General features: G+C 35.7%; 1 pseudogene; it reads right to left on the bottom strand.

The window, feature by feature from the left end:
- Positions 1-3,412: 3,412 nt before the first annotated feature.
- LOC112477679 lies at positions 3,413-3,538 on the bottom strand (annotated as a pseudogene).
- Between the last annotated feature and the right edge of the window lie 2,351 nt (positions 3,539-5,889).

Here is a 5,889-nt window from a genome sequence, read left to right as displayed (position 1 = left end):
TATGACTTAGATCCTTTTAATGGTAACCAAAGCAATAAATTATTAAATGTTATTAATCTTGGTATTGATCAATTAAAATTAATTTACTGAGAATTCTGGAGCAGTATTTTAGCAAGAAGTCTTGGCTGCAACTTTGCAATTCTGCTATGCACATTTCCACATGGATATTTTGAATTCTAGCAATGGGAAAGGACACTTTTGAACAGGTGGCATGACAGAATTATCTCGAATTCTTGTAGTTCTCAATGATTGTTAATTTTTGTTGTTTAAATTTTGGTCAAAATTGTTTATTAAAGTAAGACAGTTTTGTATCTATTGGTTTGTTCTAGTTGGTCAGGCAACAGTCTTACACATGGTATGATACGTGTACACCTATAATTTTTTTAATTGGGTGAGGTAAAAACCTAGCATTAATATTTTATTTAGGCTTGTGAATGTAGTTTAGTCCCGAAACTAATGTCTCTTCAAATGGAAGGGATTTTTTTATTTATGTGAGTTGTAAGTAATTTTCAGTGCTTGAGAATGTTCTCTATAAAACATATAACAAAATGCATAACAGTAATGGTTCAACTGAAAAATAGTTATCTTAAGATAAGATTTAATTTGCAATTCTAAATACCTTATGACTTGGATATCAAAATTTACTATAAGATTTGGTCAAATATAACTTGTTATGTGACTTGTATATAGTACATATTTCATTAATTATATCTACCCATATTTATATTATTTAAAACACTCTTAGTTTTATTAAAAAATAACCCTCCCAGGAAACAAAAAGGAAATTATTTTATAGTAACTATAAATAACAGAGAGATGTTATGACAATGATGGAGCCATGATCCAGTGGATGGGGGTTGTGATCCAGTGGGTTATTTGTTGCTGTTCATTTTCTGCCTTTTCCTGGGGGTGATTTATATCTCGTGCTTTGCTGCTTGCTGCTTTTCTTCAATCTGCAGAGTCAAGAATTCAAAAGCAAAAATTTCTATAGCTACATCTTTTATGTATCACTGCTCTTATTTTAGAAAGACTTCTAGGAACATTGATTTCACCACTGTGAAGTCTCAATTGCTATATATTTTAATATATGTAAAGTTCTTCCGGCCATTTTCCTTATGTTGTAGGCAGCCAACTAGTTACTTTCAAGATGACTAACAGTTCTTAACTCTTCTTGTGGAATGAACTAACTTTAGAGCTTTGGTTGGGTCTTGGGTTCCATCTGAGGATACAATCCCTGAGGGGCCCACATTTTTCCCACCCCCATGAAGACAATTTTGAAGTCTTATGCATGGTTCATCTTGAGAAGTGGTCAGATATCTGGGCCAGAGAAAGGCCCAGTAAACCAATTGCTCTTCCTTTTGTTTCCTTCCCTTTTCTTTTCCAGAAAATATAATCCACAAATCAAACTTGCCTCAAAGAAGACATTTGGTCACCTGTGTGTGTGACCTCCTTAGGCATTTTTATGTCTATATCTACTGCCAAGGGTAAGGTTGGTCAAAGTTGGCATTGATTTTTAGTTATGTGATGCTTTTGGTTTTCTCTGTCCTTTATCTGTTGAGTTTATAGTGTGTTGCTTCAATGTGTAGCAAAACATCTTTGCAAATTCTGATTTATACCTTCTAATAACTAGACTAGAAGACATGTGGTATACATTGCTGCTTAAAAGAATAATCCATGTCTCTATTGCTAAAGCAACTACATATCAAATGTTCTAATTGTGCTAAGACAAGGACCTTCATGGCTGATATGCTGCTTACACTCACGTGTTATCTATTTTCAACACGATATCAAAGTGAGTATTATAAAGTTATTTTTAAAGTGTACTGGGCATTGTTTTATATTATAACAAATAATATTTTGTATGTTAACTATGTCCTATTGTAAATCTTTATCATTTTAGAGTACTCTTCTATCAAAAAGTGGGTGGTGAGGCCAGATGGGCTGAGGAGTATTTTGGTTGGTTAAGTGAACTGTTGTACAAAAGTTCGAGAGCCATTTGGTATAGAGCACACTTACTGGGCTAGTTTTCAGACCAGACCACCTCCTAGGCAACTAGGGTATAAATTGGTGATTTTTGAGTAAATCCAGATGAGCCCATGACAGAAGAGTCACCTGACAGACAGCATATGGAACTGACCAAAGTCATACATATGGCAGTCACTGCATCTCCTACACAACAATTCTACTGACCATCAAACAGGCATTTCTTGAGCATTCTCGGGCATTATTTTATAATATTTATACATTGTGTTTATAAATGAAACAATATATGTAAGCTGAAATTTTCTTTTCTAAAGTAATTAATAAGTAGTACATTATAGTCTGCTCCAAATCTTTTTTTATTATATGTATAACTGAAGTGCCCCCTACCTTCAAAAAACTCATAAAAAATCTACTGGGGAATAGGCGTGTAACCATTCAACTTTAATAAAGACATATTAGGAAGAACAATCATAAATATGAAATAGAGAGATAGTTAAGAGCAGGAACTCTGGAGCTATACCACCTGAGTCCAAGTCTTGATTCTGACACTTTCTAGCATTTAGCGACTTACTAGTTATGTGATCTTGGGTAAGTTACCTAACCACTCTGCTCATTTTCTCATCTTTAGAAAAAAAATTTCATAAAGATTAATATTTGTGAAGCACTTAGGAAAGTACTTTTGCTCATTAGTTGTAAAATATTAAGTGTTTGCTAAATAAAGTTAATGTTAGAATGAACTCGCCCGATCCTGAATGATCTCGGAAGCAAAGCAGGGTCAGGCCTGATTAATACTTAAATGGGAAACCACCTAGGAAGATCAGGTGCTGTAGGCATAAAAAAATAATAAAAATAATAAAAAATTTTTAAGAAGAATATATGGGACAAAGATTAGCAGAAGATGGTAAGATTTCTCTATGTAGATGTGGAGAATTTACCTCTTCCCTTTCTCAGCTGAGTAGTTTAAATAGGATCAGGCCATACCTCCAGCTCCAAGGGTGAGCCCTGATTGGCTCAGATCTCTCGGTAAATCCCATCGCTGGCATCACAGTGATTCGTTTAGGAATGGACAAGCAACCCAGTGTGGACCAGTGAGGGAAAGATGGGCTCCCGGGAATTGTAAGAGACAGACCAGGATAGTCTTTTTTCTTCTTGAGATGATGTAGAGGGAGAATGAGAAGTCTGGAACTACTGAAGCCATTTTGCAACCGCATAAGGAAAGCTTGTAGTGTGGGGGTGGGGTGGTGCTGCACGAGGTGTAGCCAGATAACGAAGCCAACACTGAGAAAGACAGAGTGAGGAACATGGAGAAATTATATCCTTGATTACATTGCTTGAACTTCTGGATCAAACCTTACCTGTAGGTTGCCCTATCTATGGATTTCAGAATTATAGGAATCACTAAATCCTCCCCTCTCCCCCTTTTTTAAAAGGCCTATAGCACCTGGTATTCCTAGGTGGTCTCTCATCCAAGTACTAACCAGGCCCCACCCAGCTTAGTTTCCGAGATCAGATGAGATTTGAGATTGGGCACATTTAGGGTGGCATGGCTGTAGACAATCCCCCCTAATTTTTAAGCAAATTTGAGTTAGCATTCCATCACCTGAAGCTGGAAGAATGCTCTCTGGTTAAAAATATTGACCACGTTGAGTAAAAGAAAGTCATGGTTAAACCTATAATATTAGAGCGAGTGATAAGGCTCCATTTATAGACAGAATTCTTTACAAATAAAGTTACTTTTTCTTAAAGTGAGTTTTAAAAGTTTATAAGCCATCTACAGGTGTTGAATTTCCTGAAAGCAATAATTCTCAAAGTGTGATCTTCAGCTCACTAGCTCTGAGAGATGGGTCATGGAAAAGTTCTCATCAGGTAAATTTTGGAAATGCTACCAATTATAAACATTTTTTTTTTTTTTGTAATTTAATGGCACTATTATTTTATTAAAGGAGAAGCCCTCAGTAAAACAACGATAACTAAATAATCTCTTCCACGTTGTTTCTCCTACTAGTTCCAGAATTTACCTTTCCATGTAACTCTTTCATTCACAAAATTCTCATTACTGCTCCAGGAAAGGCTGACTTAAAGACTGTATACTCAGAGAATATATTGCCTTGGAGAAAGACAGCCCCAAGACTAAAATGGCCCAAAGTTAAATGTTCAATGTGAGCCTGGGGCACATACTGTTCTTGTGATGTGGGCTAACCATGTGCATAAACCACGCAGGATATTGTAGCCACTCCATGTTCTGTGTAAGGACTGAAGAGCTAGCGGCCAGATTTCTACGTCCTTAGCAGGAGCTTAGAGCAGCTAAAACAGCCTGGATCTTGGAGTCCAGTTCCTGAGCTGGCAGTTGTTTGAGAGGAACTTAATTACACTTCTGAGCCTTGCTCCTCGCTTATGTAATAGAGATAATTTTATCCTTACTTTAAGCATTGTTGTGAGAATACTGAAATAAAGCACTGGATAGATGGTAGCTGTTATTAGTATAACAATGTTTTATAATGAGAAAACTATAAGGTATTTTGTAAATATATCTCAAGTCTAAATTAGAGTCAGTTAATTCTCCTTGCCTTGCTTTTTGTTCTCTATAACATTTACTACTATCTAGCATGCTATATATTTAACGTTTATTAGTTCATCATCTGTGTCTCCTAGAATGTAGGCTCCTTGAAAGTAGCAGTATTGAACATAGCAAGCACTAAATATATATTTGCTGAATTAAATAATTAGTACTAAAAGCTCGCATGAGTATCTACTATGTGTCAAGGCTTTTACTAGATATTTAACAAACACATTTATATTTTGTCGTTTAATATTTATATTAATCCTGAGATGGCTATTATTCTCATTTTGCAAAAATGAGAACTGAGAGTGAAATCAAGTAACTTGCCCCAAATTATACTCCTAGAAAGTGATAGAATCAAAATTCAATGCCAAGTCTCAATTTACATTTCTTTTTAAATTAATTAATTAATTTTTTAATGATGACTTTGGTTAACGAAATCCGGTTAAGTTTCAGCTGTACATTTTAACAGAAAGGCACATATATATTTACATTGTATGTTCACCTCCCATAGTCAGATTTCTTTCTGTCACCACATATTTGACCCCTTTTACCCCATCTACCTCCTCCTTGTCCCCTCCTCCCTCTCCTCTGGTAACCACTAGTTTATAGTCCATGTCCATGAGTCTTTGTTTGTTTGTCCAGTTCATTTGTTGCTTTTAGGTTTATATCCCACATATAAGCGATATCATGTGATTTTCAACTTTTTCTGCCTGACTTATTTCGCTTAGCATGATTATCTCGAAGTCCATCCATTTTGTCGCAAATGGCAGTATTTCATCTCTTCTTATGGCTAATATTCCATTGTATATATTCAATTTACATTTCAAATTATTCATTTACTGTATTAGTTTCCTAGTATTTTTGTAACAAATCACCACCAACTTGGTGGCTTAAAATAACAATTTATTTTCTCGCAGTTCTAGAGACCAGAAGTCTAAAATCCGTATCCCTGGGCTGATATTAAGCTATTGACAGGGCAATGCTTTCTCCAGAGATTCCAGGGGAGAATCTAGTCCCTGCTTCTTCCAGCCTCTGGTGGCTACCAGCATTCCTTGGCTTGTGGCTACATCATCTAATTTCTGCCTGTGTGGTCACATTGCCTCTTCATCTTCTGTCAGTGTAAAATCTGCCTCTTATAAGGACATTATAATTGCATTTTAGGGTCCCTCTGAATAATATAGGATAATCTTCTCATCTCAAAATCCTTAATCTCATATGCAAACTCCTTTTATGCCACATAAGGTCCCATTCACAGGTTCGAGAGATTAGGATGGGACATCTTTTGAGAAACCATCATTCAGTATGCCATTCTTACACTTTAAGAAAAGAATTTGCACTGAGGT

Source organism: Pteropus alecto, unplaced genomic scaffold, assembly GCF_000325575.1.
Source record: "Pteropus alecto unplaced genomic scaffold, ASM32557v1 scaffold121, whole genome shotgun sequence".
Classification (NCBI taxonomy): Eukaryota; Metazoa; Chordata; class Mammalia; order Chiroptera; family Pteropodidae; genus Pteropus; species Pteropus alecto.
Note: the sequence above shows the minus strand (reverse complement) of the source record. Positions and strands in the feature narration are given on the sequence as shown.